The sequence below is a fragment of the Terrapene carolina genome, unplaced genomic scaffold (assembly GCF_002925995.2).
Source record: "Terrapene carolina triunguis isolate 2854851 unplaced genomic scaffold, T_m_triunguis-2.0 Scaffold629, whole genome shotgun sequence".
In the NCBI taxonomy this organism is placed as follows: domain Eukaryota; kingdom Metazoa; phylum Chordata; order Testudines; family Emydidae; genus Terrapene; species Terrapene triunguis.
The window spans coordinates 15,911,514-15,920,163 of record NW_020664980.1 but is presented as its reverse complement, the minus strand read 5'-3'; positions in this window follow the sequence as shown (position 1 = coordinate 15,920,163).

Below are 8,650 nucleotides of genomic sequence, written 5' to 3'. Positions count from 1 at the left end.
GAAACTCCCGGCAGCGTCCCAGCCCCCCGTCCCCGGGGACCCCTAGAAACTCCCGGCAGCGTCCCAGCCCCCTGTCCCTGGGGGCCCCTGGAAACTCCCGGCACGGTCCCAGCTCCCGGGGCCCCTAGAAACTGCCGACAGCGTCCCAGCCCCCTGTCCCCGGGGGCCCCTAGAAACTCCCGGCACGGTCCCAGCTCCCGGGCCCCCTAGAAACTGACGACAGCGTCCCAGCCCCCCGTCCCTGGGGGCCCCTAGAAACTGCCGACAGGTCCCAACCCCCGGGGGCCCTAGACACAGCGGGCAGCACCCCCCAGCCCTTACCCCAGGGGCCCCTAGAAACACCCGTCAGCGTCCCCGGGGCCCCTAGAAACTACCGCCTGCCCCCCCCCGTGAAGAGTCCCTGACACGCCCGGCAGCGCCCCGGGCCCAGCCGGGCGAGGAGCCGGCGAGCGCCCCCTGGCTCTCCGGCCGGCTGCCGGAGGCGGCGCTGCCGCAGAGCGGAGGCCAGGCCGGGCCAGGCCCGAAGCGCCGCCACCGCCGGGACCCCGCACACAAAACACCTGCCCGCCCCGCCTCCTCGGCAGAGGAAGTACCGCCCCCGCGCCCGCATTGGCCGGCGGCGCCCCCGGGGCGGGGTTACGGCCCCGCTAGCGCACCCCATTGGCCGAGGTGGCTGCCCGTCCCCGGCGCTTGGCCGCTTCCGGCGGAGGTGGGTCTGACGGGGAGCCGGGCCGCCCCGTTCTGCGGGCAGCGGACGGGCCAGACCCGGGAGCCCTGGCAGGAGACAGGCCTCGGGCACTGCCCCCCCGGGCACCCCAGGGCTGGATGACTGCCCCCAGCCCCCCCCTCAGACTGGGGCGCTCCCCCCCGGACCCCCCCTAGGAAGGCGGCACAGCCCGGGGGGGGGCAAACGGGGGGGGGGCCAATACACCAGAGCCCCCCCCCCAGGCCCCCACCGCGCCAAACGGGGGGGGGGGGGGGGGAGCAAACAAACGGTCCCGGCCCCCCCCCCCCCCTCTCTCAGGGGCCGGGATAACGCTGCAGCGCCCGGGGACCGGGCGGAGGGTGATGCTAAACGCCTCGCTGTCCCCAGCCCCCTAGCACGGGACAGCATCGAGAGGGGCCCCACCTAGCGACATGCCCGGGTGCAGGGCCGCCTAGATCCTGGCCTGTCTCACTGGGGCCATCACGCTCCGGCTCAGCCGGATCTCGCACCCTGCCCTGGACCTGCCCCCCTGGGGCAGACCGCTGAGAAGAAGCCGCCAGAGCGATCACCTCTCACTGGGAAAGAGGCTCAGCGGGAGGAATAGATTAAGGTATGTTTCAGAGTAGCAGCCGTGTTAGTCTGTATCCGCAAAAAGAACAGGAGTACGTGTGGCACCTTAGAGACTAACACATTTATTAGAGCATAAGCTTTCGTGGGCCACAACCCACTATGCATCCGAAGAAGTGGGTTGTAGCCCACGAAAGCTTATGCTCTAATAAATTTGTTAGTCTCTAAGATTAAGGTATGTTTAGAGGAAAAGAGAATAGTTGTTGTAATCTGCATCCCAATACTGGCCTTAATACCCTCCCACAAACATGAACTGGAAGCTGACTGACAAGTTCATCTCCCTGCTGAGTTAGTGGCAGCTTTCTCCAGGCAGGGCTTCCACAAACGGTCCAACCCCCCCAATAGCAAATTACCAGGATTACGCAAGACTTCCAGGGCCTGCACCCTGACACATGGTCCTTATGCAGTTTGTTTATAGCTGCTGCTGGAGAGGAGGGAATGAAAGCCCCTGAGCCAGCCTCTTTAAATAATTCAAAATCTTAAACAATTAACGAAGTACATTAGATCATCATAAGAACGGCCCGACTGGGTCAGACCAAAGGTCCATCTAGCCCAGTACCCTGCTTTCTGACTGGCCAATGCCAGGTGCTTCAGAAGGAATGATCAAGTGATCTATCCCCTGTTCCCCATTCCTAGTTTCTGGGAAACAGAGGCTAGGGACACTTCAGAGCATGGTTTTGCATGCAAGTAACAAGCTAAACTACCTCAGATTGTTTTTCTCCCAGACTCCTCATCCCTTCCTAATTTGGTTTGAATCTTCCCTTTCCTCCATACTGCTCTTTTATCCAAGAGCCAGCCTACATTTGCAGAATAATTTTTTCACTCATCTAACACATACAGACCAGGATTTTCTCCAAAGCCCTTGCAATGCTCTCGTTATGTTGAATCTGAGGCTACGTCCTCACTACAGGGGGGGGTGGGGGGGTGTCGATTTAAGATACGCAAATAGCGTAGCTGAATTCGACATATCGGAGCCGACTTACCCCGCTGTGAGGACGGCGGCAAATCGACCTCCGCGGCTCCCCCGTCGACGGCGCTTACTCCTTCCTCCGCTGGTGGAGTAGAAGCGTCGATTCGGGGATCGATTGTCACGTCCCGACGAGACACGATAATTCGATCCCCGAGAGATCAATTTCTACCCGCCGATTCAGGCGGGTAGTGTAGACCTGCCCTCAGTTAAAACAGAAGCATTACAGGAGGAGGCTAGTTGTATCCTTACTTGTCATTTTTATTTCTCTTAATGGTGTGAACATTGCTCTTGGGTCCATTCTGCCACAATGGAGATAGTAGCTTAGATTTTTCCTCACTTCCCTCCTTTGAGTTTAGACTCATGCTGCACCACCACACTCTGATTCCCAGGACTCCCAAAACTGAAATGACATAAACCAGGTAGAAAACATCACCTCCACTGTAGATAATAGGATTAACAGAATTAAAAGTATAACCACCTACAAACTTAATTTTACCAAGAACATCTGGACATATACTGGGGCTTTGTCCAGACCAGTGCATGCCCTTCCCACTATGAGAACTAGAAATTTCAGGTTAAGAAATCTACTTTTTCCTCATCCACTGGTCTGGATGGTACTCACGGGAAATAGCAAACAGTAAGAGCTGGTTCCTAGGTCAGTCTCACTCTGGGAGAAATGAAAATGAAAAAGTTACATTTATTTACTTTTCATAGCGTTAATTTGACTTGCATGTTTAGGTTAGATAACGGGTAGGAGCGACATCAGTCTTGCATGCTGTGAAGGAAAGCAAACCTCAGGGGCACACATACTCTAGAGTTTTTAAACTTCCAGTCAGTTGACTGCCAATTAACTCAAGATAGCTGACATGTTTGTAAAAACTACTCTGGACTCACTCCCCAAATTTTTGTTCCTGGCTACAAAGGTTGCGGTTTACTCTAGGGATCAGCCTACGTAATAATTTATAGGGAAGATAGGCTCCTAGTGGCTGCATTGCAAAACTCACTGTACATCTCAGCTCAAGCCTCGGGGGAGTCCTTTGCAGATACCAATACTAAAGAGGCTTTTCTTGTTTAATTAAGCATCACAGTTGGTGCAGTTATTGGACTATGGAAGAGATGTTTTCTGAAGTACATTTGCTCCCAAGCAATTTTGCTCACCCTTTATTTTTAAAGTAATCTTTTTAGCACCAAAATCGCCCTAGGTTGGGGACAGCTACTAAGATAAAAGAGGATTTCTGTGAACTGATGCAAGTTTGTATGTGCAAAAAACACCCCCTTATTTCTTTCTTCAGACAGAAAGGTTCTAAAGCAGGCATCAGCTGTCTTAGAATCTTGAAATCATGTGCAAGAATTAATATGCTTTAATCCAAGTTGTTGGAGTTGCACACAAAAATGTTCCAAGTAAACTCAATCTGCTCAAGGCTCTTGTATTGGTTTATCAGATCTGACTGTTTCATGGTATTCTCCTAGGCACAGGAAAAGGCATAACATATTAGTGTCTCCGGGTACCCAAGGGGAAGATGGGGGTCTTAAAATACAGCCTCAGGCCAACTTTCCATTCACAGCCTTGGAGATATTACAGATACCCCCCTTAGAGAGTAACTGATACCAACAGGTCAGAGCCCATTTCTCATATTCCTCTCTAATAGCTGTGCAAATGCTTCCCCTACCCACCCCTGCTCCCCTCCATTGCTGGCAAACAGCCACCAAGCAATTCCTACCAGTCTCTCCTGGAAGATACAAGAACTATCAGACCATTGACTTTTCCCAGGGTTCTGAGGCACTTTGCCACCACTTGACCTTAGCATGAAACAGCGGTGTCTGCTGTGGATCAGAATTGCCAGTTCGTAGGCCCACTCCACCAGCCTCTGGCAAGCACTGCCTTTCAGGCCTCTGCAGGACTCACTCTCTCTGTACGGGCTAGCAATGGGCACACACCAACCCACAAGTTTTCTGGGCAGCCCTCTGGGGTGCCCAGCCCATTCCATTGACCTCTCTCAGAATTCTCAGATCTGCTATTCCCAAAGGAACAGTACTCACCAGCTTGCAAGATTCAACTCAGGATCACCACTCTACTCAACACACAGTATTGAGAAATAGATATTTAGATATAGTGGAAAGAAGAATACGTTTATTATCAAGGAACAGAGATTCAAGTGAAAGAGTAAGATTATTGGAAACAAATAGTTACATATAAAGCAAAATCATAATATGTTTTCTAAAGCCTAAACTTAACTAACAAGGCATTCCCCACCCCCTACAAGATAGCTTACCTCAGGTCTTTTTTCCTGTGTTTTCAACCAGTTTGGCTGAGATCCCTTCTCATACAATCAAGTCCCCTGGAGGCTTGTCTTCACAAATGGAAGGAGCAACGTGGGGAGGGGGAGTTCATCTGCACCCTAGGTATAGTTTCCAAGTTTCATTGTAAAAAGTGACAGAGTCCTGTGGCACCTTATAGACTAACAGACATATTGGAGCATAAGCTTTTGTGGGTCTGACGAAGTGGGTATTCACCCATGAAAGCTTATGCTCCAATACGTCTGTTAGTCTAGAAGGTGCCACAGGACTCTGTCGCTTTTTACAGATCCAGACTAACACGGCTACCCCTCTGATACATAAGTTTCATTGTCTTACTCTTAAATGAGATAACCCCTGCTGGTTTTATTTTCCCTGCCATCTCCGCAATCTATTGATCACCATTTTGCTCAGACTGTAAATGTGTGTCTGTTGTGAAGCATACAGTACTTCATTTTCAGATGTCCAGCCAGAGTGAGAGAAGCATCTCTTCCCCCCTGCCTGCCAGGGGTCTGTGGATCACCTTTTGGTGCCCTGTCTTAACTCAGACCCAGAGAAAATAATTTTTAGTATATCTACATGTAACTCTACACATTTTCCTGTACATACATCTCACAATGCTTATGATGACCAGTGTGACACAGGCTTTCACTAGAGACCTTACATAACATTCTTTGGCAGACTAGTAGGTAGATGCCAAACCAGAGGGTCTCTGTAACCCTTACACACTCCTGTGCCCTCTGCCAGTTGGCATCAAGACAAAGCATGGGTCAAGGACTTCATATCCTTTGGAGACCAAAGCTGGTGCAGAATGATGCAGCTCATATACTGAGTGGGGCAACTTGCTGGAATTACATGACACCAGAGCTCTGAGATGTCCATTGGCTGGATGTTGATCTCTGAGTAGGGTTTAAAGGGTTTGTCAAAGTTAGTAACACCCATATGGCCTGGTACCTGTGTACCTGAAAGACCACTTGTCCCCTGCAACAAATGCCACTGATCCTCATTATTAAAGAGGGGGGTCTGGGCAGGTGGTTCTCCTGTGTATGGCCTAGAGGCAAAGGCTTTTCTGGTATTTTTTCTTTTCTATTACTAGCTGGCTGAGGAAAGCTTATTCTATTACATGGTTGCTGGCTGCCAGAGAATACTCCTGTTCTTGCTGCCAAAACAGAGAGCAGACCATATGGGACAGATGATGAAGGAGCAAGCAGTGGACAGAGGGAATGTCATCACAAGAGCCTGGATTGTTTCCTTGTCTCCCTCTGCTGGCCAGAGGATATAGAACCAGCTGTGTGCACTGGCATAGGAGGCTGTTGGAGAAAGAGGTTCAATCAGTGCTAGGCCCATGTTACTTTTCCTTTTGCCTTGATGAAACAATATGAAATGTTTGTTTCACGTGCTGGCCCTCAGCACTTGCTGGGGAAAGAAGTGTTCTTGCTGTCTCTGTCTTTGCTAAATTAAATGTTAAGTACCTGCAAATGCAATGCTATATTGATTGAAAATCTATCTGGAAAAAGCACGGTGGCCTTGTACAATTACCGTATGCGCCAGCATACTTATCTTCATGAGCTTTGTCACTCTGCGAGGCTAAAACTAGCTGGCTGTAAAATACCTGGCTTAATGGAGATCTCCATCCTTTAGTGGGTGCACAGCACTAGCCTGATCTAACAGCTCCTTGTGCAAACAGCAATGAGGTGAGAAATGATGTTTCATAAACCTATCAGAATGGAGGCAGCTTAGTGCCTTTGGAGATGTAATAATTGTCTTCTCATCCAAGCCTCCCTATCTGCACGGAGCTCTAAATCTGACTGGGACACTTTCATTTAGATGCTGACTAATGGCCAAAAATACACCTGCCACACAGCTGCCTTCCCTGAGAACTCATTGTTTTAATGCACTCACTCAAAATCCTTGGGACACCCACTCTGCTTTTCTGAGGTGCTTTCCTGTCTGAAGGCATGTCTACACGGCAGGCGGAAACCCATGGCAGACACGGGGCTGAGGCTACGGCGCTAAAAATAGCTGTGTAGTCTTTGGGGCAAGGGCTCTGAAGCCTAATGAGGGGTCTGGGCTTCAGAGCCTGAGCTGCAGCCGGAGCGTCTACACAGCTGTTTTCAGTGCTGTAGCGTGATCCTGAGTCAACAGACCCAGGCTCTGAGACTTGCTGCTGCGGGTTTCTGCTTGCTGTGTAGACGTACTCAGGGTTTGCTAGGCAGGGCCTCACATCCTGCTCACTGTCATCAGGGGAAGAGCCCCTTTGACCTCAGTCCTGTCCCAAGATCTTTCCAGTTTCCACTTCCAGGAGACAAATTCAGGGCTTGTGCTGGGAGAAACAGGCTCGGAAGAGTGGGATAACAAAAAGGGGTATTGCGTTCTCACCAGCCCCACTCACCCCACCCCCAGTTGCAGCAGTCCCTACTCTCCAGGCCTGGGCTCAGTTATCGCACATTGTTAAACTTATTGACAGGTTTCAAAGTAGCAGCCGTGTTAGTCTGTATCCGCAAAAAGAACAGGAGTACTTGTGGCACCTTAGAGACTAACAAATTTATTAGAGCATAAGCTTTAGTGGGTTGTAGCCCACGAAAGCTTATGCTCTAATAAATTTGTTAGTCTCTAAGGTGCCACAAGTACTCCTGTTCTTTAAACTTATTGAAAACTCAACATCGTTGAGGATTACCTGTCTGCTGCCACCTTGTGCCTGCACTTCCATTCCTTTCTGGGGGACGGTGAGATACTTCAGTTTCCATACTGGATCTCTTCTGGACTCTCTCTAGAACCTTTCTCCATCTGTGACAATCTATTACTGTGGGAAATCACCACCACACATTGCTTTTATTGCCCAAAGAGGAAACGAAAACAGGCCCCATGTACACAAAGCATTTGTTATAACAAGCAAATAAATCTCATGTGGATCTGTTCTGGAACCCAAGTGTCACTCAGGGTCAGGTTGGGAATTATTTGCCATTGTTAAAATGGTTCCAACTGTATGTAAAAGGTACTGAAGGACAACACAACTCTTGTCCCACTGATTTTGTGTCAGACTCCAAACCCGCTCCCATAACTCTGCTCCCTTTGACAAGGTCTGTCCCTGTAAGTTGGATCAACTGGTCTGATGGGTTCTAGGCAGCACGTAATGCGTTGTAGTGCACACAGCCCCAGAGTACACTAAAATGGGAAAGTTAGGCTGCTGGGCATAGTACCCAGAGTATTAAACTAACCCCACTTCACTGAGTTGTTAATTATTTCTTACAGAAGGCTTCGTGCACAAGGCCATTGAAAGGAGCGGTGTAGTGTCAAGTGTCGTAGGAAGAAGCCTGGAGCATGAGGGGCAGTTGCAAGAAGTGCTTCGGATTGAACCCTGGTCTGGGGGTTCAATTCCCAAAGGGGATGGGTTCCCCCCCAAGCATCTAGATATTATGGCAATAGATGCCCTAGGTAGGGATATAGAACAGAAGACAAACTTGAAACTGAAATGCACTGTCAAACTTGACGTTCCAGCGGTTCTCAAACTGTGGGTCATGACCCCATTTTAATGGGGTCTCTAGGGCTGGTGTTAGACTTGCTAGGGCCCAGGGCCAAAGCCCAAGCCCCACTGCCTGGGGTGGTGGGGCTCAGGTTACAGGCCCCCCCACCCAGGGCTGAAGCCCTGGGGCTTTGGCATTGGCCCATCGCCTGTGGCGGCAGGGCTCAGGCAGGCTCAGGCTTCGGTCCCCCCTTTTGGGGTCGCAAAGTAATTTTTGTCATCAGAATTGGGTCGCGGTGCAACGACGTTTGGGAACCGCTCATTGAAAACCCCTCTGTGGATCACTGTTCTTTGCTGAGTTGAGAGTCTCTCCTATTTTGGATTTTCACTACATTATTCCCTTTTGAAAACAAATATTTACTCTCTTTAAATAAGTGGATTTGTGGCCTCTATCAAAAAAACAGCCTTTAAACAAACACTTTTGTTTTGCTAACTTTTTCAGTCTGCCACATTGTTATCATTATTTGTATTACCATAGTGCCTAGCACCCCAGCAATACCTATATTAAGCCTATTGATTTGGCAGGGAA